Genomic DNA, 26352 nt, shown 5'->3' on the forward strand with positions numbered 1-26352 from the left:
CTTTCCCATGATTTTTGAGTTCATGAAGGATGGCAGCGGAGGGATAAATTAAGAGTCTCAATCAGACCTTCCAGGGTGGCTGGTGGTCAGAGAAGGTGGAGAAAGCTTGACCTTTAAAGTCCGCCCTGCATAGATTATTCCTTCCACACCCACTTTCCCTGATGGCTGCTAGTCTGTGGCCATGTCCCAACCTAACAAGCTAGAAGCTGTCCTTTGTAGCTCTTAACAAGAGTAGCAGTGCTGGGGCTAAGTGGGAGCCTGGGCAGGGGCCTGAGTCCAGGAAGGCCAACAACACTCCTCCCACCAACTCCCACTTCCTGCTTTTTGCTCAACTTCTTTAAGGCTTCAGACCCCTGGAATATTGGGGCATTTAGGGCGCTCCGATGAACAGATCGATGAGCCCCAAATCTAGCTATGGGTAGAACGGTAGTCTAGGAAAATCCCTTCTAGTCTTCTTTCTAGTTATTATAGTGGACGTTTTTATTACTTTGTTATTAGTACCCGGTGGCTGGGCCTACTTCCATGACCCGGAAACGCAGCCCAGTGGAGTTGTGTCCCCCTCGTGGTGGCATTAGCTTCCCCAGAAGCTCCTGGGCTCGAACCTCTCGGGATGGAGGATGGGGCTGGGGCTAGGGCTAGAGCTAGTGCTGGGGTTCAGGGTGGTTCTCTTGTGTTCTAAAAAACCTCGGGAGCCCGCTCCTTTTGACGCTGGTCTTTCCTGCCCCTCTCTCCCACCCTCGCCGCTCCCTGGCGCGCAGGTGAAGGTCTGGTTCCAGAACCGACGCACCAAGCAGAAAAAGGACCAGGGCAAAGACTCGGAGCTGCGCTCGGTGGTGTCAGAGACCGCGGCCACGTGCAGCGTGCTGCGGTTGCTGGAGCAGGGCCGCCTGCTGTCGCCGCCCGGCTTGCCAGCGTTGCTGCCGCCGTGCGCCACCAGCGCTCTGGGCTCTGCGCTAAACCGGTGCGCCGGCCGCCGGCCACGGCCTCTTCAGCCTGCCGGTGCCCTCGCTGCTCGGCTCCGTAGCCAGCCGCCTGTCCTCCGCCCCGTTGACAATGGCTGGTTCCTTAGCCGGGAATTTGCAAGAACTCTCCGCCCGATACCTGAGTTCCTCGGCCTTCGAGCCTTACTCCCGGACCAACAATAAAGAAGGGGCCGAGAAAAAAGCGCTGGACTGATTTTAAGTGTTTCCCTGTATTTATATTTATAGTATCTATTGTGGTGATATTTATGGACTCACGCGCGCGTTAGGCGCCCAGAGCTCCTTGCACTGGGCTCCCGGCTACCACCAGGCCTCTGACCTTTCCCACCAGGCTCTGCTACCAATTTCATCTCATTTGGGCTATTTTTTTTTTTTTTTTACCACCTAAGTTCTGTTCCTCCGCTCTTTCCCCGCCCCTCTTCCTTCTTTGAGTCCAGGAGAGATCCAAAGACCTGGGGAAAATGCCCTAGTTAGCCAACCTGATGCCCCAGCCAATGCTCAGCCCTGGACGGGAAGACTGGATCTTAAGTCCAAAGCACAGGACACCTGCTCCACCCGGGCGCTGCTGCCGCTGCTCAGTACTCCTAAGAGTGTTCCAGACAGGGAAGCTGCACGTAGACCCCAGGGGCTGAAAGGGCTTGCAGGTTTCTTTAACCCCCAAAGGAGGACATTCTTTCCTCTTGCCAAAGAAACCAGGGCTTTGGGGAGCCCCTGGGCCCCACTTTGCGGACCTCTGGAGACAGTCGGTGCACACGCTTCTTGGCGGGCTTGGTCTTGCCGAATGTACGCCCCTTTAGGACAACTATCACAACCATCCCGGACCCCAGGAAACAGTAAACCAAACGTCATGGTAGGCAAAGGTGGTAATGAATTTGATCTAATCAGCAATAAAATAAGTAATAAATACTATGTAAAACCAGATGAAGTGGAACTAGTTTCTAAATACTCTTAATGGAGTTTAGAAGGGGTAAGAAAATTCAGAATAGGGAATGCGCCACGAGGCAATGCCAAATTTAAAGTTGTGGATATCGTGTGACTTTAAACAGGAATTTAAAGGGGGAAAAGCAAAGGAAAGGCCACCTCCGCTGAGGAAAGAAAATTCAGAATCTGTTCTCCGACGCTGTGCGGGGCGGTAGCCGGCAGCTCCCAGGGAGGAGCTTGGCGGTTCCCGGCAGGAATTCGGACGTCAGCGCTTCGCCCTGCAGCGTCCCAGACGCGTGGCTCCGGGCACAAGTGCGGGCTTCTGAAATGAATCGGCACCTGTTGTCCGCTCTCGCACCCTCCTGGATTCCCAATCCCCTTCCAGCTCGCGGGAAACGCCTGGAGCAGGGACGCAGCCGGGACGGCGGAGCGGTCCGGCCTCCTCGGTCGGTTTGCTCAGTTCTGAACGCAGGTGTCTCCTGGCGGGGCTGACGGGAAAGGAATCCCCGCCCTCTCCGCCCCAACCTTGCTTCCCAGTTCCTGGATGTCGGTGTTCCCCAAGTTTGAACCCGGGCCACGACTCCAAGGCCACCTCACCCCTGATCCTGCGCAACGACCGTCCCTACAGGCACGGTCTCCCGCGTTTTAACCTAAACCACAGACCCAGAGAGCGAGGTGCCGCAGTGTCTAGAATGTATTCGTCCGTTCCAAGAGAGCGCAACCCTCCTTTTTTTTTAAATAGTAATTTTATTGTAAATTATTTACGTCGGAAGCTCCCTTCTTTTTTCTTTCTCCCTTTCTCTTTTTCTGTTCTTTTGTTTCTTTTTTTCTTTTTCGTTTTTAGGCAGTAGTGAAGGAAATGAACGACTCAAACGCGGGTAGGTGTCACTGAATCCTGGCTACTAACTTTGTTCTGAATGTTTCGGATATCTGGATGTTTTGTATTTATGTGGTGAGAGTGAAATATATATATCTATGATGATAAATGAGGTGCATTTTTGTCTTATATATTTGAAGGATTAAAAAAACCCAAAAACATAAAAGAAGAAAAAGAAGACAGACCCAGCAAATGATGAGTCTCGGCGTAGGGACTTCTGGGGCAGAGGGTGGCAGCCCCCGCAGTGCGGGTCCCTGTGCCTGGTGCCTTGATCGCCTGGGATGAGGTTTGGGACGAATTTCGATTCTCGGAGAGACCTAGACGGAGCGCGACGATTCCTTCCAGTGTCTCCAGTGTCTCGCTCTCAGTCTCTCTGTGCCTGTGGCCCCTCGAACCCTCTCCCCTCAGTCCCCACGACGTGTTCCTTGATTTATTCAGGAACTTATCTCTAAAGTCTCTGCCTTCTAATGCTCCCAGTTTCTAGAATTTTCCCAGTTGCCCCTCTGCGTTGGGAGCACTTAATATTTTGTGCGATCCCACGACCAGGAGCAGGCAAGATTACTTTCTCCTGAGAGTTAGTGTCTCCGCCGTCAAAGAGAAACTTTGAGCGAGCGAGAATGAGCTGGATGGTAGTTCCTGCAGGGACTTCTCCCCCCACAGCATCCCAGTATGTAGTGGTGGTGACACGGGACGGGACGCAGACTTTGCAAACATCTGGGAAGCCTGGAGGATGGAGGTTACTTCAGAACACTGTCTGAAATGCTGTGCGATCCTGGGGTGCCGGACTGCAGGCCTCTGACCCCTGCACGCCCTTACGTGTCTGCACATCCGGACATGGTGGGACCCACAGATTCCTAGCGGCCCGCACAAGTCAGGCCCCTGGGCTCCAACTCCTGCGCGGTGCCTGAACCTCCTGCTATAGGCATCCAGAATGGTGGCTGCGCTGGCGTGTGGGCGTCAGGACTCCTGCACGGAGTTGGTGCCTTTTGGATTTGGGGCCCTTGCCTTGAGACGTGCTCTGCCTGCCATCAGAGCAGTTGCCCACGGACAGTTCCCTTTTGTTTCTCAAAGTCTCCACACGGTCTTCAGTTTCCTGCTCCTGCGCCTTGCCTTCTGCACCCTGGGTTCCTCCCCTCTACTTTCTCATGGAATCTCTTCCCTTCTCTCTCTTCTCCCGTCTTGTTCTAAGCATCTCTCCCCCCTAGGGGTTCTCCTCCCTCATGTCCTTCCCCTTGTCGTGGCCTCTCCTAGTCTGTGTATCCCTCCCTCCCAGCCCCCACTTGGATTCCTTCCTCTGCCTGGGTGGCCTCAATGTTGGTGGTGGGTGACTTTGGCTACCATTTCTTGGCTGGTGGCTGGTGGCTGGTGGCTGGTGGCTGGGGGCTGAGTCCTTCCGGGGTGAGAAGGGAGGGTGAAGGTGGCATCATTTTATGGAACTAAGGAAAACACAAAATCTCAGCTTCAGGGTCTCCAACAAGCTCAGCTTTCTCTTCCAGGAGCAGGAGCCTGGGAAGTCACCAAGCAGAGCCTTCCCTTCAGCTCCCACCACCCTTCTCCCTTTTGCTTTCCTATTCCTAAAAGGGGGAAAGTAAGGGCCACCCCATCTCCGCTCTGCTCTCACCTCCCTTCCTTCCTGGCTTTGAGAAGAGCTGCTGAGCGCTCCACCTGCCACTCAGGGAATTCAATTGTTCTTAAAGAGCCTCTTCTGCACAGAAAAAGAATCACAATTTTAATTAAAAAACATTTATAGACATTTCATTTAGTTTTGGTGCTTGTTGTGTTTTCCTTCCTTCTCCAAAGGCCTCCACCAAGCTGTGTGGGTCCCTGGAGGCCTCTGGTGAGAGGCCTTGGCCTCTAACTGGAGACTCACAGGCCAGAGAAGAGGCAGGTGGCCTCTGTGACAACAGCTGGCCCTGCCTAAGAGAAGGTGGAAGGGGCTCTGAGGAATTAGGGGAACAGCTGGAAGGCGGGGTGCTGAAAGGAATCTGATGCTCAGGCCTACACAAAGCAACATCCAAGTTGTTTCAGAGCATAAAAGAAGAAGAAAGAAAGCCTCTCACCAAATCCCTGAGTTTGATGATCATGTTCTAGGAAGATGCGGGCAGTCACTTGGGGAGCTTAACTGGGACACATGTTCTTACCCGCATTTGCAGCTGGCCTAACCCTGAGACAGAATGTTTTCGTAAGAAATCAGCAGCACTTAGTAGCCTTTTGTGGTTTACAAACACCACTTCACATTTACTGTTCTATTATTTCTCAGAATGGATTTGGAAGGTCCAGCCCCATTTTTTTAAAGAATTATTTGATTTAACTTTATTTTTATTTTTTTAAAGAATTATTTTATTTAACTTTATTTATTATTATTATCATTATTATTTTCCAGTTTGATCAGAGAGAGACAGACAGATAGAGAGGAAGTGAGAAAGCAAGCCACCAGATCCGAGACTTGAACCGTGGTCGGCCATGTGGGAGTCCAGCGCCTTTAACCACCATGCCACTTGCCGACCCCATGATTTAACTTTATTTTAGTTTGACCAGAGAGGGGTAAAGGAGAGAGGGAGAAAAAAAAAAAAGAGGGACAACAAGCTGCCAGGTTGAGGACTCGAACTGCTATGGGCTAGAACTACAGTGGCCATGTGGGAGATCAGCACCCTTAACCACCATGCCACCTGCTGGCCCAGCCTGGCCCCTTTTAAAAGATACACATAGAGATAGAAGCAAATGAGCAAAGCCACATGGTCAGTCAGAATCACAGAGTGTAAACTCCCCCTAGGGCCAGGGCCCTCCTCTCTATTTCTTTCTCCCTTTCTTCCTTTTTTCTTTCCTTCTTATTGTGCTTATGGTGTCTAGCCTCGCACCTGCACACCTTAGCCATTGGCATCCACGTCAGCCGATTTCTGTTTCCAGCCCTCTTTCTTTCTTTCTTTTTTTTTTTTTTTTTGAGAGGGAGTTTTGCTATAGGGCGCGTCGCCGGAAAGACAGAGAGAGATAGAGAGACAGAGAGTGAGAAATCACCCCCAGGGGGGATGGCCACATCGCAATCCCTTCTCCTCCATTTTCCTCTCGGGATCTTGGGCAAGCACACACATGCGCCTGGCGTGAGTTTAAGTCACCTGGTCCAGGACTTGAACCACGGTGGACTACATGGGAATCCAGTGACATAGCCATTACACTAACTGCTGGTCCCTCAGCCCTCTTTCTAATATGCTACAGGCTGTGGATCTACCTGGTAGCTTCATCAAGAATCTAAATTTCTTCTATTTTCTTTCCTGTGAATATTCCAGCTGTTTCCCTCCACCTCCCTCTAAAATGACATCCTTAAACTCTTTACCTTTTTTGGTCTTAGAATTCTTAAAAAAAATTTTTTTTTCTAGTTGAGGTATAATATCAGTGTGGTAAACACCCACACAGTAAAGTACACTAAGCTCAAGTACACAAGTTGATGAATTTTTACACACACACGCACGCACACGCACACACACACACACACACACACACACACTTCTTGAATTGTTCTGATGAAATCCTTTTAACTTCTCCCCTCAATGCACATGACACAATGTCTTCCTTCTGTTTGAAAAGAACTGGTATCATATTAGTGTGCTGTTTTTGTGGCTTTCTTAGAGGATTTAGAAATCATGTACCTCTTCCAGCCTCCCGAAGTCCTAAATTTAAGTGACTTAATTAAACAGCTGACCAGAACTGTAAAACTTATAAGGTCAAAGTTTCTCAAGATACAGCTGAAGACTAGCTTCTTCAGAACCACCTGGGCACTGGTGAAATGCAGATTCCGATGTTCTGGCCCACCTGATACATCAGAAGCTCGAGGGGGAGGTCTAGGAGTATGTGTTTTTAACAAGTTTCCAAAGGGATCCTTATTCACACTACCATTTGAGAACTCCTGTACTAAATGGCAAACTCCCAAAACACTGCAGCCTCCAGCATCTGGCCCAGGGCCTGGCGTTTGGTAGAAATACAATGAATGTTTGTTAAACAAATTAATCCACATTTTCTGACACAGCTTAGAGTTTCTTGGACTACATCATACTATTGTAATGTAACACCATTTCTACATTAGGAAATCTTTACATACTTGATTTTTTTTTTTTTCCTCAAGTAGGTTTTATTTTGGTGAAGTAGGAGAGGAAAGGGGTTGACTTTGGTGGTTTCTTGGGTCTTAAGAAAGGTCTTTTGAAAATTCAACTGGGACCACCTTGCTGGACAGGATGCCCTCTTTTAGATCTGGTGGTTCGGGGAGGGCAGGAAGAAAGTCCCTCAGGTTTACTGAAGGCACTCAGATGCTCTCCCTTCTTGTCTGCAACTGAAGGCCTCTGTAGGTGAGACATTAGGGCTGTGGGATAAACAAGTCCACCAAGTCCAGAGAACCAGGCAGAGAATGAAGATAGAAGCTGAATATTACTTGGGTATTCACTGATTTATAGTTGATATAAAGCATTTTCTTTTTTTTTTTTCTTTTTCTTCTTCTTTTTTTTTTTTTGGAGAGGTTTTTCCTATAGGGTGCGTGCGCTCGCCAGACAGACAGAGAGAGAGACAGAGAGATAGAAACCGAGAAATCACCCCCCGGGGGGATGGCCATGCGGCAACCCCTTCTCCTCCATTCTCCTCCTGGGATCCTGAGCACACACTCACACGTGCCCGGAGCAACTTTAAGCCACCAGGTCCAGGACTCGAACCACAGTCAAACACGTGGGAGTCCAGTGACATAGCCATTACGCTAACTGCTGGTCCCTGATATAAAGCATTTTCTATCTAGAAGTACATTTGCTTAAACTTCTACCCTGAGCACAAAAAATAAACATTGTACTTGACATGGTAGTGTTCTGTCCATTCTTAGAAATAAATCATTTGTGTATAAGTGTAATATGTATAATATTTTATATAAAAAGTTTTTCTTCATATAAAAAACCTTTCATATAAAAAACTTCATTGAGTATGCAGCAATATATGTAGCGACAGTCACACACACACACACACACACACACATACACCTTCTCTAGAATCACAGACGGCTGAAGATGCTGGTTTGGTACACAGAGAAAAACGAATTAATCTACTAGCTATGAGCTCTGGAGTGAGCGTGACTAGGGTTCACATTTCAGAGCCATTGCTTAGTAGCTGTGTAATCTCAGACAAATGACTCAGCTGGCTGCTCTAAGCCTATTCTCACATATGGCAAATGGAGGTAATGATGCTCTTAGGATTGTCATGAGTATTTAATTGGATAAGACACACAAATCATCCCGTACAGACCTAATAAAGCACACACTCAAATATTAGCTATATAAGTCTGCGTCACTGTGGTCACTGATAATCCAAGACTCTCCTTGGGCCTCAGTTTCCTCATTGGAAGAATGAGGAGGTTGGGTTAAAGTCCTTTCCAAGGAAGAACTTGGAATGTAGTTGAGCTAATTATAATGGAATTTACTCCCCAGACTTAGACTGGATATCAGCAGCCATCAGTAAGCACAGTATTTTTTTTTTTAACAAACATGATAAATTATTATTTTAATGACTTGGCAGATAGACTTCCCTCAGTTATCACTATTCAGATAGCTCCCCGCTCTCTGTCCTCTGGGGACTAACCCTTTGAAAACTCCCCCTTGCTTAAGGTGATGCCCCACTTCTCAGGGTGCCTTTTTTTTTTTTTTTGGAGAGATATTTGCTATAGGGCGCATGCACTCGCCAGAATTAGATGCTGGCCTGAAGCTAAGAAGGTTTTGTTAGGTGCCTAAGGCTGAGTTGGTTCAAAGTCTCGGGATCTAACCATGAGTTGGGCAGAGGCATGGGTCTGGAAGACCGAGTGTCCGAGGGCGGGGAAAATGCAGGGCATGCGCACTAGCATCCCTTCTCAGTGATTGGCGCCTCTAGCTTAAGGGCTTGTAGTGCTGCAGGGGTTATGCTCTTGAGACAGGCCACCCACCCGCTATGCCTGGACCCAAGGGCTCACGCTGCCACCCACTCAACGCCTCCCTGCCCTCCCAGGACAAGGATGCACCAGGAAAGCCGGAAGTTGAGCCTACTGCGACACTTTTGCAGCAGGACCTCGGCCCACGCGGAGCCCGGCATTGGCGCACTCTTGTCCAGCACCAGCAGAAATAGGGAATGGAAATGTCTTCCTCCAAGGTGGGGTTCAGAAGAGATCCGCAATGACCCAGGTCTGTGGAGCAGCGGGGACCAACTCCAGGAGGTACATCCATGCCCCCTAGAGGCCCCTCACCGCCCGTGCTTGCTCCACCACCTGCCCTGCTCAGCCTGTGATTTCCCTTCCTGAAAAAGGAGAGGCCACTCACTTCTCCATCCTCCAGAGAACCTGTCCTGGAAAAAGCAGTACAGGCTTGGCCAGGCCCTGAACCTGCATCCCTCTTGGTAGGAGGGAATCAGGGATGCAAGAGTGGAGGGATTTGCTGAGGGTGCCCAGCACTGGGTGCCTGTGGAGTTTTGTTTTCACCTTTCATTTCTCCTCATTTGTTAGGTAAGACTGCCATGTGTTAGATCCTGGGACAGAATCATCCAGCCTGTTTCCCTTAGGTCCTTCCTGGGAAGAACTGAATGCAAGGTTAGTCATCTGTCACAGATGTTAGAAAACACTTTGGAGAGAGAGCAGTCAGAAATGAGAGGGCCTTGTTGGCTAAAAATTAAACATTTTAAATTTAAAAAGTATTTAAACATTTATTTCAAAGTGATTAAAAAGTCAACTTTTCTTTTTTTTTTTTTTTCCAAATCAATTGTTGTCTTTTATTATCATCTTTAAAATGTCATAAGAAGGCCTTAGAGATTAACCAGCTCGTTACTGTAGCTGGAGAGCCATCGCTCTCCCCTCGCTGTCCACAGGGGCAGGAGGAACTCAGTTGTTCTCCTCTTTCTTTGGGCCACACGTCTGCTTTTGCTTTTCCAACTCTCAGCGTCTGGGCAAAGGAAGGGAACGGAGAGTCTTCTTCCAGACTCCCAATGCAGAAACTCCCAATGCTTTGGAGCAGATCAGTAGTCATCCTACTGCAGAGGTAAGAAATGGGGGAAAAAAATCTTGCCTTTAATTTTCTTAACTGTTCTCCTTTATTTCATAATTCCTCTCATTTATAGAGTACTTCTTTACACACTCATAGTTCCCTCCAAACATCTCAGTGTCATTTCAGCATTTGGGGATGAGGGGTGGAAGAGTGTGAGATCAGTATTTACTATTCACAATATTATCATAATATAAACTCTACTCACAGTTGAGCTGTGAGTCGTATATATAGTGGTATTCAAAAATTCACAGGAAATGTATATTATGAAAAGAACTATACATGGATTTCAATTTTTCTTTTTGGAGAGGTTTTTGCTATAGGGTGTGTGCGCTTGCCAGACAGACAGAGAGAGACAGAGAGATAGAAAGCGAGAAATCACCCCCCCAGAGGGGATGGCCACGCTGTAATCCCTTCTCCATTCTCCTCTTGGGATCGTGGGCACGCATGCACGCACACGCACCTGGTGCAAGTTTAAGTCACTGTATGTATCTGGGACTCGAACTGCAGTCGACTACATGGAAGTCCAGTGACATAGCCATTATGCTAACTGCTGGTCCCGGATTTCAATTTTTTTAGACACCCAAATAAACTTGTATTTTAATTCCATTTTCACAAACTTTTATGAATCCGTTTATTTTCTTGTACAACTTTTGTTAATCTTGGAGTTAATAGTTTCCTTTCTTCTTTTTTTTCTCTTTCCATTTTCCTTTCTTTTTCTTTCTTTCTTTCTTTCTCTTTTTTTTCTCTCTATAGGGTGCATGTGCTCAACAAAGAGAGAGGGAAAGTAAGAAATCGCCCCCTAGGGGGGGATGGCCATGCCACAATCTCTTCTTTCCAGTCTCTAGGATTTTGGACACATGCACGCACTCACCCAGCATGATTTTTAAGTCCTCGGGTCCAGGACTCATTCTTGAAGGATGAGAAAAGCAGCACCGTACTCACTGAGACTGGGACAACAGTTAGGTTTTATGACATGCCTTTCAAATCCGTCAGTTAGGAGAGTAGACCTCCTTTTTTTGTTATTATTCCTACCCCTAAGCCACCATCATCCTTATTGTGAAAGGCTCCTAGATTATTGTGGAAATCTCCCAATTTTAATTTCTCTCTAGTTTTTCTTTTCTACAACTCTTTCTCCATATTGCAGCTACAGTGACGTTTCTCAAACGCAAATTTCAAATGACTCTTCTGAAAACTCTTCAGTGGTTTCTCACTCGGTCTAGGATAAATTCAGTTTCCTTAGCATGGCTTGCAAAGTCATTCATGACCAGACTTTGCCAATTTCTCACCGTTTGTACACTTATATTTTATGGCTCAGTCTTACTTGACTTGAAAAGAATTTTCAGATTATGCACACCCCACTCCCTGTGTCTGGAGCATGTTTTGTTAAGTTACACCTCCTTGACACTCACCCACATGCCTTTTATTTTTTTCATTATGTTTTTTATCTATTTTTTAAAGAATTATTTTTAATTAAGTAATTAATTAATTTACTATTATTATTTGTTTTAATTTGACCAGAGAAAAGACAGACAAAGGGAGAGAAAGTGAGAAAGAACTGCCAGGTCCAAGACTGGGACCTCAGTCAGCAACGTGAGAGTCCAGCGTCCTTAACCACCATGCCACCTGCCAGCCCCACTTGCCCACAGACTGTTCATCTAATGATTTCCAATCCTCTTTCAGTTCTCAGGTCGATGCTATTATAATGGGTTACCTTCTCTGATCCTCTCAGTCTGGAATAGATACTTCCTACTTTTGCTCTCATAGAATTCTATACTTTTCCTATCATATCACGTATGCTTTAATGTAACTTAGTTTACTTGTCTTTCTTCCCTAATATTCTGTAAGTTCTGTGAGGGCGATGACCACATCTGCCTTATTCACCAGTAGTTCACCATTCACAGAATACCTGGGTCATAATGGGTACTAATAGGTTTTTATTTAAAAAAACTTTGTGTATGTGTGTGTGTGTGTGTGTGTGTCTCCTAGACCTGATGCACAGTAGGCACTTAAACATCTGTTGACTCACTGACTACGCTGACTAGAATCATACCTTCCCCCTGCACTGTGTACCTATAAAGAGAGAGAGGGAGGGAGAAATGCAATGAGAAAAGCAAAGGACAATCTGTTTTAAATACGCAGACATGAGGCATAGAAAACCCACGTGTCCGTGGAGAGATTGTAACGTAAAGTTTATTTTTCTATGTTCTAGAGTGCTTCTCCGCACATCATGTTTACCTCTTGAGTTTACTTCATTGTGAAACGTGCTCGACTCTCAAGCGTCTCCACTGTGAATCGGGGTCCTTTTAATTCATCGCCCAAGACCCAATATTGGAATTGGAACCATCAGTGCTGCATCCGAAGCTTAGCAGTTCTTTTAACTTAATACTCTTGCAGTGTATTTGGAACAGCAATCAGGCATGCAAAATTAGGTGGAAATAATTTGGAATGTAGGAAGATGCTGGTGGCCCAAGGTCAGGGGTCTTTATTGGAGGTTAAGGGTTGCTAATCACTACTCTTCCCTTTGGTTCAAATCAATTGAAACTAGGTGCCAAATAGTGTTCCAAATTTAACTAGCAGCAAATGCCTCCCAAGGTTGTCTCTTACTTTCCACCTGAAGTGGAATCAATCCCTCCAGTCAGAGGTAGAGAAGAGGAGAGAAAAGAGTAGAGAGGAATAGTACTCCTGCTTTTTAAATATCCACACTGTGGTCCGATCAGATTATCTTCACACTTTTCTCTTGAATTTTGAAAGTCAGAAACACTGTCATCTTTCCCAGAACTTCCAAAAGAGATTTGAAGCATTGGCCAATCTGTCATTTATTTATTAACTTTTTTTGAAAGAGATTTTTGCTACAGGGCACATGTGCTTGCCAGATAGAGAGAGACAGAGAGACAGAAAACAAAAAATCATCTCTTGGGGAGATTGCCACACCGCAATCCCTTCTCCTCCATTCTCTTTTCAGGATTTTGGGCATGCATGCACACATGCCCAGCATGAGTTTTAAGCCATACAGTCCAAGACTTGAACCATTGTCAGCTACGTGGGAATCCAGCAATGTGCCCATTTATGCCATCTGCTGGTCCTGGCTAATCTATCATTTTAAAAAATGTAATTAAGTATTGTTCTTCAATTTAATTATCTACAAAAAGGTTGAGAGTTTTCACCATTTTTTTTTTTTAATTTGAATTGCTATTCCTAGGCCAGATACATAGCAGGTACTTAACATTTGTTGATTAACTGACTGCAATCACAAAATTAGTTCATCAAGACAAGTTTTTAAGTCTTTATGATTTTGTAAACCATGTCACAAAATATACCTTAATTTTTTTTTCCCTTGGCCAGCTAGTGGTGTGGTGGTTAAGATGCCTGAATCCTGGGGTTACCAGGTGGCGTGGTGGCTAAGGGTGCTAGACTCCCACATGGCTGACTTTGGTTTGAGTCCTGGACCTGATGGCTTGCTTTTTCACTTTTTCTTTCTCTCTCACTCTGTCCCTCTCTGGTCAAATTAAAATAATAAATAAAGTTAAATAAAGTAATTCTTTTTTTTTTTTTGGAGAGGTTTTTGCTATAGTATGCATGTGCTCACCTGAAAGACAGAGAGAGAAAGTGAGAAATCACTGCCCCCCACCCAGGGGAGGATGGCCACACCACAATCCGTTCTCCTCCATTCTCCTCTCAGGATCTTAGGCATGCACACACACACGCCTGGCGTGAGTTTAAGCCACTGAGTCCAGGATTCAAACCGCGGTCAACTATATGGGAGTCCAGCGACATAGCCATTGCACCAACTGCTGGTTGGTGTAAATAAAATAATTCTAAAGGAAAAAACCCAAAACATGGCTGAATCCTATGGCTAGCTGTACAGTTCAGGTTCTGGACCTAAAGGCTTGAGCACCATGCCAGGTACAAGCATGTGCCTGCCCAACAATTCCAAAAAAGGAGGGAGAAATGGAGGAGAAGAGAATGGAGCTTGACCATCCCCATGGGGTGGGTGATTTCTCCCTCTCTGTTTCTCTCTAGCAAGCACACATGCCCTCTGGCAAATATTTTAAAAATGTATTGCTCTTTGGCTATTCCGTAGCCTAGTGGTTAAGGGAGCCAGACCCCTACATGAGCAACTGTGGTTCAAACCCCACTCCTGGCAGCTTCAAAAACAGCCTGGTATATGCATGTATGTATCCCAAATCCTGACAGGATGGAGAAATGAAGGAGGCATCAGGCTGGCAGGTGGCATGGAGGTTAAGGCACTGGACTCCCACATGGCCAACTGTGGTGCAAGTCCCAGACCTGGTAGCTTGCTTTCTCACTTTTTTTTTTCTTTCTTTCTCTCTCTCTGTCCCTCTCTGGTAAATTAAATAATAATATAATAATAATTAGTAAAATGAAAAAAGAATTGTGGCATGACTACACCCCATTGGTGGGCGCTTTCTACCTTTCTATCTCTGTGTCTCTCTGTCTCTCTCTACCAAGTGAATGTGCCCTCTAGGAATTAAAAATTTCTTTTTTCTTAACCAGGTGTGAGGTAACAGCTCACCATGGTTTTGATTTGCATTCCCTTGAGGTTGAGCACTTTTTCATATGCCTTGTTGGTCATTTGTATGTCTTCTCGGGTCCTTGGAACATTTTGTAATCAGATTTTTGAGTGTGTGTGTGTGTGTGTGCATGCGCACATGGATTTCTTTCTTTTTTCTTCTGCTCTCAAGTTATGTACGTTCTATTTTTAGAATAATTAATTTAATTACAATTGTTATTATTATTATTATTATTTTCAATTTGACCAGAGGGACACAGAGAGAGAGAGAGAAAAGGAAAGCAAGAAAGCAAGCTGCCAGGTCTGGGACTAGAACTGTGATCAGCCATGTGGGAATCCAGTGCCCTCAACCACCAAGCCACCTGCTGGGCCCTTTGAGTTACATAAGTTCTTTATATAGTTTGAATATTAGTTGCTACTGGACATATGGTTTGCAAATTTTTTTTTTTCCGTTTGGTATGTTACTTTCCATTTTATATTAATTGTCCACTATGCAGAAACTTTTTCGTTTTTGTAGTTCTGCTTGTTAATATTTGTTTTTACTTCCTTTGCTCTTGGGGTTATATTCATAAAATCAGTGACAAGACCAATGTCATAGAGATTTTCTTTTAAGATTTTCACAATTTTAAGTCTTAGATTTAAGTCTTTAATCCATTTTGAATTGATTTTTGTGTAAGGTGTAAGATAGAGGTCCAATCTTATTTTTTTGCAAGTAGTCAGTTTTCCCAACATCATTTATTGAAGAGACGATTTTTTCCCCATTGTGTATTATTGGCACTTTGGTTGATGATTGATTAACCTCAAACTTGTTTAGATGACTCTTATCAAAAAGTCAAATGGCAACAAGTATTTGTGAGGGTAAGGTGAGAAGGAAACCCTTGTACACTATTGGTGGGGCTGTAAATGAGTATAGTCATTATGAAAAATAGTATGAAGGTTCCTCAAAAGCTAAAAATAGAATTACCGCATGGTCCAGTAATCCCATTCTGGATATATATCCAAAGAAATTGAAATCAGAAAGATCTCTGAGGCAGAGATATCCCACTCTCATATTCATTGTAGCATTTTCATAATAGTCAAAATTTGGAAACGATCTTAATGTCTATAGATGAATGGATAAAGAAAATGGGAATGTAAATGGATAAAGAAAATGTGTATCACACACACACACACACACACACACACACAGTCGTATTTTGCCTTAACAAGAGGAAAATCCTGCCATTTGAGACAACATGAGTGAACCTACAGGACATTATGCTAAGTGAAATAAGCCAGACACAGAAAGCCGCATACTACACGATCTCGTGTATTCATAGAAGGTAAACATGTTGAACTATAGACATGAAGTAGAAAGGTGGTTGCCTGGGCTGGGAGTTGGGGAAATGGGGTTTTGATCGAAGGACACAAAATTTCAGTTATAAGATGTAAAACTTCTGGAGATCAAATAAGAGCATAGTGGGCTGGTCTCAGAGTGAAGCAGTTACGAGCTTGGGGGGAGCTAGATCCTACACAGCCAATCATGGTTGCAGTTCTGGCTCCGATAGCTTGAAAACATGACAGGTACATGTGTGTGTGTGCCCAGGATATTTTTAAACATTTTTATTTATTTTCAAATTTAAAAAGGTTTATTTATTTAATTCTATTTGTTGTTGTTGTTGTTATTATTATTATTTAATTTGACCAGACAAAGACAGAGAGAGAGAGAGGAAGGAAAAATGAGAAAGCAAGTCGCCAGGTCTGAGACTCGAACCAGAGTGGACCAGGAGGGGATCCAGTGCCTTTAATCACCATCCCACCTGCTGGCCCCTATGTGCCCAGGATCTTGACAGAAGGGATAAATGGAATAAAAAGGATTGTGATATGAACAGGGCTTAGTGAGCATGTTACCCTCTCCACGAACATGCCTTCTGGCAACAAGAAAATGAAGATGATGATAGCGATAGTTAACGATAATCTATTGTATACTTGAAGTCTGAGCATGTGCCCAGCATATAGTTTCAAGCTACAGGGGGCCAGGATCGAGCCGTGATTGGCTATGAGGATCCAGTTCACTATGGATAACACTCAGCTGCTGTGCTATAGACTGGTCCAGATGTCTCATCGTTTTATCCTGTTTTTTTTTAATCCCAGGATCAGATCTGGGTTCAAACACGGCATTTGGTTATTGCATCACTTAGGGTTTTTTTGATCTAGAATGATTTGATCTATTTTTTCCCACTATGATATTGACTTTTGGGAAGTCTAGGCGAGCTGCTTTTTTTTTTTTCCTTAATTAATTTTATTTGTTATTATTATTTATTTTTAAATTTGAGCGCAGAGAGAGAGAGAGAGAGAGAAAGGGAAAGTGAGAAAGCAAGCTGCCAGGTCTGGTACATGACCACGGTTGGCCACACGGTTACAGCTCCTCAACCACTACATCACCTGCCAGCCCTCAGGCCAGCTGCTTTATACAAGGAAATACATTGCAGGAACTGGCAGTTAGCGTAATGGCTATGTCGCTGGATTCCCACGTAGTCGACCGCGGTTCGTGTCCTGGACCCGGTGGCTTAAAATTCACACCGGGCGCATGTGTGTGCATGCCCAAGATCCTGAGAGGAGAATGGAGGAGAAGGGATTGCGGCATGACCATCCCCCCTGAGGGGTGATTTCTCGCTTTCTGTCTCTATGTCTCTCTCTGTCTGGCGAGCGCACGCGTCCTATAGCGAAAACCTCTCCAAAAAAAAAAAAAAGGAAATACATTGCGTGATTGCTCTGATTGTTTCCTCATGGTGTCATTTAACTGGTTCCTCTATCTTCCCTATCCCCCATCATTTCTTGAGAACTAGCGTCAGACATATTTGGCTAGAATAATGTCATACATGATGTGTCACAACTGCCTTCTCATGTAGTCTGAGGAGAATAGTTCCAGATCATCGTCCTCCCACATCGACTGAGCTCCTGGTAGGTAGGTTGGATTAAACAGGGGAATATAAAGAAACAATATTTAACAATGCTTGGCACATGATAGATGGCCTATAAATATTTATTGGCTGCTGAAATACACAAAAGATATCATTGATATTGTAAGGCAGTGAATGGTAAAGGTCCAGTGAGTTGCTGGAATAAAACTGTAACTTATTTCATTTAACAAATACTTGAATTTTGTTGGACAGAGCTGCTGCTGTATGCTTTAGGGTGGGTCCTAGAGGCACCAGTAGGTACTGGAAATACATTGACATAGACAATCTCAGTCTCTGCCTTTGAGGAGTAAATGCTTCAGCATTCAAAGGTTAGAAAATAAATGTAGAAGAGGAAGAAGAATTTGTGTAAGTATTCAATGATGTGAATTGGAGTCAGGTTCTGGAAGACTTTGAATGAAGCTAAATAATTCAAACCATCAGAAAAGACACCAGTTTCCCAGTACACAGAGATATGGAGGGGTAGCTTTTTGACTTTGGGCATGATGCTTTATAATTTACGTGGGATTTACTTTCCTCATTTGTAAATTGAGTACAATGATATGAAATCTCTATAAAATACAATGACTTTACTTAGTAAATATAATCTAAGAATATGTATGTATATAAAATGCTTTGATCTTCATATACCTCTGTAAACCAGTCTCCATAATTACATCCACCCTACAGATGAGGGGCACAGAGGTTAAACGATATGGCCAAGATTACATACTTAGTAAATGGTTGGATTCAGAGTCACCCTTAAAGAACTGTATTTTTATACTTTAAGAGTTTACTCTTAGTCTTCTATATACTACATAGCCTGGAGGACTGTTGGTGGGATTAAATAAAATAATACACACACTTACTCAGTGCTGGTCATAGAGTAAAAACTTCATTTTTATTTCACTTGCAAAAGTTCCTTAGTGAAATACTTAAGGACATGGTAAATCATGAAAAGTTGTGAGCTGTGGAGTGTGTCTCAGTGTTGATTTCTAGATTAATGTGACCGGGTTGAGTAAGACGGAGGGAGGAAGGAGAGTCCCAACACAAAAGTGCTTAGAGACTTGCGGTCGTCCAGTTGAGCGTCAGAGAGGGCCTCCGTCACTGCCTGACCGAGAAGGGAATGTTGAGTCACTTTGAGAGTTGAGTAGTAACATTTATGGAATACGTGAAGCACACGGGTAACCGGAAGTTACTGTGAGAAAGACAGACAACTAACGTTCCATGAATACTAATAAAAGAAGCCATTACCATTTCTCTCTCTCTCTTTTTAGGAATTTTGCTATAGGGTGCGTGTACTCGCCAGAGAGAGACAGACAGACAGACAGAAAGTGAGAAATCATCCCTCAGGGGAGATGGCCATGCCGCAATCCCTTCTCCTCCATTCTCCTCTTGGGATCTTGGGCATGCATGCACTCACGCACAGTATGTTTTAAGCCACTGGGTCCGGGATTCAAACCACAGTCAACTATGTGGGAGTCCAGTGACATAACCATTACACCATCTGCTGGTCCTTCCCCCCCCCTTTTTTTTCTTTAACAATAATTAGTTGAGCACCTTCTATGGGCTACTGATCTGCATATAATCATTTTTCATCTGAACAACAATATTGCAAAGAAGGTGTTATTAGTGCCATTTTTCTGAATGGGGCTCAAAGGCAAGAGGCTTGATCATAGAACAGAGAGAGATCACCAGGGTTCAATCTTAGACCTGTCTGACTTCAGAGCCCATGCTGGACCAAGAATCTTAGTTTGAACTTTAGGAATTCCATGAGCTTTCTGAAATTGGAGGCATGGCTTTTTGTTTGCTTGTTTGTTTGTTTGGGGGGGGAGGTGGTCACTCGGCACAGCTTCTCAGAGGAATCTATAGCCACAACAGAATGAAGAACCATGTCTCAGACTGTCAGAGGGACCCTTAGAACTCAAAGTCGCACTCTTCTCACATCAAATTTGAGTAAACAAAGGCACAGAAAGTAAAAACCGTTTGTTACAGAGTGCCTTGGTGGCAGAGCCGCCCTCCTGACTCCCAGCCACTGTCTCTCTTCTTTTGATGCCTCACAGGAGGGCAGCAGAACCTTGAGCAGCCTGGAAGAATCGCAGAGGTTTGGACCCGACCTCCTTTTAGGCTGTCTTGGCAAGGAGTCCATTAGGCACCTCTGCAGGGAGGTGTTAACTCTTCAGGGACCCAGTACTAAATCAGTACTATGGGATAAATTGCCCCTGTATAGGGTACCATTCATATGTGACTGCTGTAATGAGAGCCTGCTTGTAGAAGAGCAGCTCAACGATCCCAGGGCCTGCTTCCTGCTTAGTGTATAGTGTTCTCTCTAGGCAGAGGAACCCTGTAGCAAGCCGGGCCTCCTTTGAGGAGGCCATAGTGGAAGGAGAAAAGGAAGACTGAGCAGACTTCTGCACCAGCAGAGGCTCTGTCTGGATGCAGGAGTGGCTTCAACACAGGAAGTGAAATTGGTGTTCATACGTCCTGCACCTTTTATCTTCCGTGGTGCCTTGCAAGCTGGCCCGCTTTCTGAGCCTCACATCACGCCCCTTTTCTTTTCTTTTTCTTTTTAAAATTATTTTCTTTATTTATTTACTTATTTTTTAATATGACCAGAGAGAGAGAGAGTGAGACAGAGAGAGAGAGAAAGAAAGAATGTGAAAGCAAGCCACCAGGTCCGGGACTTGAACCGTGGTTGGCCATGTGGGAGTCCGGTGGCTCTAACCACTATGCCACCTGCCAGCCCCATCATGCCTCTTTTCTATTTCCTCATTACACTCTTTTTAAAAAATTATTTATTTAATTTTATCTATCCATTTACTTATTTTTAAATTTGACCAGAGAGAGAGATAGAGAAAGAGAGGGGGGTGGTGAGAAAGCAAGCCACCATGTCTGGGACTCGAACCTTGGTCAGCCATGTGGGAGTATCCAGCGCCTTAACCACCACACCAGCTGCTGGTCCCTCCTCACCACACTCTTGGAGCTCATGTTATTCTACCTATCATCTAGTGTGGTGCCTGGCTTTCAATCAGTGTTTACTGACTAAATAAATGAATGAGATTGATCTTGGGTTCGAATCTTGGTTCTTTTGCTTATAAGATGTGTTACTCTAACAAGTAAATTAACCTCTCTGAGTAATAATGCTTATGGTTACCTGGTAAAGCAGGAAACAGAAGAAGGCCTCTGTGAGGGTCAAGAAAAGCCCTCTTGGGACCTGAGGAAAAAGTGTAGCAGAAAATGAACCTTTTAGGGAAATCGAAGGCAGAACACCAGTATTGTTACAGCCCACTTCAGTGCTGGTATGTTTTCTGGAGACTCAATCCTGATTCCAAACCCACACATTGCTTTTATGGACGTCCGGCCCATTCCTCAGTGATGCTGGAGAACTTTGACATCTTCTGGTCCCTTGACACGATGGCCCTTCAGCTTTTCTCTCTCAGGACAAAGCCAAAATTGTGCCAGCATCATTCAAAATGGGTGGTATTTGGAGGAGATTCCTGCCCAAAGAGAGCTAGGAATAAAAGGCTTAGGGTTTTTCAAAGAATACCCTTTCCACTTCAGGCAACTTTCTATCACGTAGCTTTGTCCAAAAAAACAGGGATGACTGGTTTTTTGTTTTTGTTTTTTAAGAGAGATTTTTGCTATATGGCATATACCCTCACCAGAAAGACAGAAAGCGGAAAATCACTCCCCAGAGAAGTCGACCACGCCACAATCCCTTCTTCTCCATTCTCCTCTTGGGATTTTTGGTTACATAGACACATGTGCCTGGCTTGAGTTTAAGCCGCTGGGTCTGGGACTCAAACTGCAGTTGACTACATGGGAGTCCACTGATGTAACCATTGTGCCATCTGCTGGTCCCTGGTGACTGCTTATTGATAAAGCCTCTGCAGTTTCAGGCCTAGTCATGATAAGTCTATTGGAATTAATGCCTGTCTGACAGCAGACCAATTGCCTAGAAATCATGACATTTATAAGAAACGGTCATCTCTTTACTTAAAGGAAAACAAAGCATTGCAGGGCAGATTTAAAAATATTATTTTAATTTTTAGGGGAAAATAATTCTTTAAAGAGAATTATCAACAATCAAAATTGGTTGATAAATCACTTATGTAACTATGTAATTAGACATCGCCATTTTCTGAGACCTGCAATTAGAGTTCTTCGTCTTGTTCCCCATCATGATTCATTCTTACTAATATGCTAAGGAAAAAGGGAGTCAGGAAGAGAAATTTTAATTCGACCATTTCCTTAATTGGGATCAAGAGGCAGTGGAAATGTGTCTAAGCTGGGAGGCAGGAGAACTGGGTTCTGGTTGTCTCAGTTCTCTTTCTCACTCAACTGTGGGGATTTAGCCAAATCGCTAAACCTTACCTGTACCTTGGCTTCCTCGGCTATGAAGTAGAATAATAATTCCTACTTCAGGGTATTGTTATGAAGCCTTAGAAAGCTTCCTAAATATTCGAGCACTGGAAGGCCCTACTGCAACACAGAATTATGCTCTTTTCTTCTCTGGCCCTCTGTCGGCGGTGGCAGGAAAAGGCCTTTATGTGCAGTCTGGGCCTTTGTGTCCTGGGAAGGACACGTAAATGAAGAGCTGGGGTGCTTTGCTGGCTGCTTCTATGACTGAATAGAGGCTCTGCTTCTGATGAGCAGGGATTCATTATTCGAATTGCCATGTGCCTGAAGGCTGGGACTCTCCTTCCCGATGTCAGAGGCCCCCACAGGGGCTTCAGGTGCTAGTGCTATGACTGCGAGTCACAGTTAAGGAGAAACCTCCCAGGTGGACTAAGTGGGAGGTCACAGGCACGGTGACAAGAACATGGAGAGTTTTCAGGGTTCGAGTCTAAGTCTCAGTGCAGACACTTTGTATAAGAATTGAGGTTTGAGTTCAAACAGGAGATCAGAGCTGGAAAGTACCCTGTGGGTGACCTACACCGGCAGTCCTCGAAGTGTGGTTGAGTTGTAGCAACAGCATCACCAGGGAACTTGTTAGGAAGGCAAATTCTGGGGCCAGCAGGTGGCACAGTGGTTAAGGACTGGACTCTCACATGGCAGACCACGGTTCGAGTCCAGAGACTTGAAACTCACACCAGGTATGTGTATGTGCATGCCCCAAATCCCAAGATGTGAAAATGGAGGAAAAGGGATTATGGTGTAGTCATCCCCCCTGGGGTGTGATTTCTCACTTTCCTTCTCACTGACTTGCTGGGGAGTACATGTGCCCTGTAGCAAAAATCTAAAAAATAAAAAAAAGAAGGCAAAGTCTTGGGTCTGTTTCCAAACCTGCCGAATCAGAAACTCGGGCTGGGGTTTAGCAGTTTGTGTTTTACCCGCCCTCCAGGTGACCCTGATACACGCCAAAGTCGAGACCTCATCTAGCCTCATTGCGAAAGCACTTGTGAAATGCCGAGCCTAGTGGCTGGGACGGAGTACGCAGTACGTAAGCATGGACAGCTGCTGCTCTAGGACACAAGCCAGACTTGCTGGTCGCTGCCTCATCGTGACACCGCGTTTGCAGTGGTCCTGGAAGATTCAAGCTGCGTAGCAGTCATCACCTGTTGTGGCAGTAGTGCGTGAATGCAATTGCTGGGGTTGTTTCGGAGGTGAGGATGTACGTGGATCACTTGAGGGCGGTGACAGACTCAGGTGGTTCTGAGAGATCGAATGGACTTGGGGCATCGGAGCCTTCTGTTCCCGAGTCCGTGTCATACTGAGAGAGCACTGTTCTCCGGAGGGATGTAAGAAACTTCCCAGAGAAATTAGTTATCATCATAGTAGTTATTTATTTATTATTTATTTAATTTGCTGTAGGACACATGCGTTTGTGGGAGACAGAGACAGAGCGCAAGTGAGCACCCCGTTGGGGGAATGACCATGCCACAATCCCTTCTCCTCCATTTTCTTCTTGGGACTTTGGGCACACAAGTTCATATGCCCAGAGTGTCTTTCAAGCCATCAGGGCCAGGATTTGAACTGTGCTGTTGGCCATGTGGGACCTAGCAACTTAACCTCCACACCACTGGCTAGGCTACTGTTTTGACCTTAACATCAGCAGAATCTAGTAAATTCAGATTCTTTTTTTTTTTTAATTGCCAGAGGGCAGGTGTACTTGCAAGAGAAAGAGAGAGAGAGAGAGAGAGAGAGAACAACCCCTAGCCCCCTCCCCGCCCTACTGCAATGTCGTCACACCACAGTCTCTTCCCCATTTCTCCATCCTGTCTGTATTTTGGGAACATACAAATACCCTGGGTCTTTCAAGTTTTTGGGGTCTGCTTTCCAACTGCATGTGGATCCATCTCAACACACAGAGCTTAACCACTGAGTTATGGGCCAGGACTAAATTCAGGTAGATTTGACTTCTATGATTCAGCTCCTCCATACATTAAAGTGAAAATTATATGATTTTCCCAGTGGCAAATTGACAGGGACAGGATAATTATAGGATCAGGTTTGTAAGGTAAAAGCCTCAGAAGACTCTTTATTAAAATCTAGTTTCATTTCTTTTTGTGATTATAAATTTGCTACATGTTAATGCCTTTGGAAGATTTTAGAAAAGTAGAAAAAAATCTTTTTAAATCATTCATAATCTCATTACTCAGTAAAAACATCACTGCTAATGTTTTGGTGTATTTCCTTTTGATCTGGAATTTTAATGAAATTGAAAGACAGTCAGCTGGGGCCAGCAGGTAGGTGGTATGGCAGTTAAGGCGCTGAACTCTCACAAGGGTGATCACAGTTCATATCCAGGACCTGGCAGCTTGCTTTCTCACTTTCTCTCTCTCTGGTGACCATATGTGCTCTATAGCAAATTGAAAAACAACAATAATAGTAAATAATAATAAAATCAAATAAATAATTCTTAAAAAAAAAAAGAGGGTCTATTAAGGGAAGGTCACTATATTGGGTGATTATTGTGTGCTAGACAGTGTGGGAAGGGCCAGCTGAGTGAATAGTGGTTAAAGCCGCTGGATCTCACATGGCTGACTATGCAGTTTGAGTCCCAGACCCAGCAGCTTAGAAAGCATGCAGGATATATGTGTGTGAGTTTGCCCAAAATCCCAAGAGGAGAATAGAGGAGAACGGATTGCAGCATGATCCCCTGTGGGGTGCTTTCTGACTACTCCTTCTCCACCTCACTCTCTGTCTCTCTGTGGCAAGTGCACACATCTATAGCAAATAAATTTAAAAAAGAGATTGTGCTAATTACTGAAGATACATTCATCAATTATTCCTAATAACCCTGAAAGACAGGAATCTCAACCTTGACTACATATTAGAATCATCTGGAGCAGTGTGTGTGAGTGTGTGTGTGTGTGTGGGGGGGTGTTGGAGGGGTGAGATGCAGAGGGCAGGGCATGGTCTTTAGAAATCTAAAGTCCACACCTCAGACTAATTTTTATTATTTTAGGATTATTTTATCTAACTTTATTTATTTATTTAAATTCAACCAGAGAGGAACGGAGTGAGAGCAACAGTGAGAGTGAGAGAGAAAGTGAGAAAGCAAGTTGACAAGTCTGGTACTCAAACTGGAGTTGGCCATGTGGGAGTCTGGCGCCCTGAAACACCCTGCCACCTGCCAGCTCCACACCTCAGACTAAGTATATCAAAATCTCTGGGGGTGAGACTAAGGCATCAGTAATTTTTAAAAAATAATAATTTATTTATGTAATTCCATTTATTGTTATTATTATTATTCAGTTAGACCAGAGAGAGAGAGAGAGAAAGGAAAAGTGAGAACGTAAGCTGCCAGGTCTGAATCCTGGACCATGGTTGGCCATGTGCAGATCCAGTGCCTTTAACCACCATGCCACCTGCTGGCCTGGCATCAGTAATTTTTAGAAATTATTTTATTTTATTTTTAAATGATTTAATGATTATTTTTAAGAGAAATTTTGCTATAGGGCATATATGCTTGCCAAAGAGACAGAGAGGACAGAAAGTGAGATATTACCCTCCCCCTCACTCCCCAGGGGGTATGGCCATGCAGCAATCCCTTCTCCATTCTCCCTTTGGGATTTTGGGCATCCATGTACATGCACCTGGGTGAGTTTCAAGCCTACAGGACTAGAACTGCATTCAGCCATGTGGGAGTCTAGGGATGTTAGACCATCTGCTGATCCCAGCATCAGTATTTTTAAAGGTTGTCCAGACTATTAAGGCTAACACATGCACAATCAAGGCTAACACGTTGTTGTAATATAGGCCAGTTGTTCTCAAACTTTAGTGTGCATCAGAATCACCAAGGAAGCCTGTAAAAACACAGGTTATTGGGCCTCACCCCCGGGGTGCCCTCACTCAGTAGGCCTGCAGTAGAGTCTGGAAGTCTTGCATTGCTATCAAGTTTCAGGTGAAGCTGATGCTGCTGGTCCAGGGATCTTTTAGGAATCCCCAACCCTTTTTGGCACCAGGGACCAGTTTGGTGGAAGAGAATTTTTCTATGGATGGGGTAGGGGGATGGTTTTGGGATGATTCTAGTGTAATACATTTATTTATTTATCCATCCATCTACCTATTTATTTATTTAGAATTATTTATTTATTTATCATTATTTTTCACATTGACCAGAGAGAGAGAAAGAACGTGAGAAAACAAGCTGCCAAGTCCAGGACTTGAGCTGTGGTCGGCCATATGGGAGTCCTGTGCCTTTAACCACCATGCCATCTGCCAGCCCCAAGTGCAATACATTTATTGTACACTTTATTTCTATTATCATTACATTGTAATAGATAATGAAATAATAATGCAACTCACTGTCATGCAGTATTTGCAGCTGCTCCCCAGTGCTAGCATCACCACCTCAGCTCCACCTCAGATCTTCGGGCAGGCATTAGAATCTCATACAGAGCTCACAACCTCGATCTCTCACATGTGCTCCTATGAGAACCTAATGCTGTGGCTGATCTGACAGGAGACAGAGCTCAGGCTGTAATGCCAGCAATGGGGAGCAGCTGTAAATACAGATGAAACTTTGCTTGCTTGTCTGCTGCTCACCTCCTGCTGTGTGGCCTTGTTCCCAACAGACCATGGACCAGTACAAAACCATGGCCTGGTGACTGGGGATGCCTGACTTAGA

This window comes from Tupaia chinensis, unplaced genomic scaffold (assembly GCF_000334495.1).
Source record: "Tupaia chinensis unplaced genomic scaffold, TupChi_1.0 Scaffold000069_1, whole genome shotgun sequence".
Taxonomy (NCBI): Eukaryota; Metazoa; Chordata; class Mammalia; order Scandentia; family Tupaiidae; genus Tupaia; species Tupaia belangeri.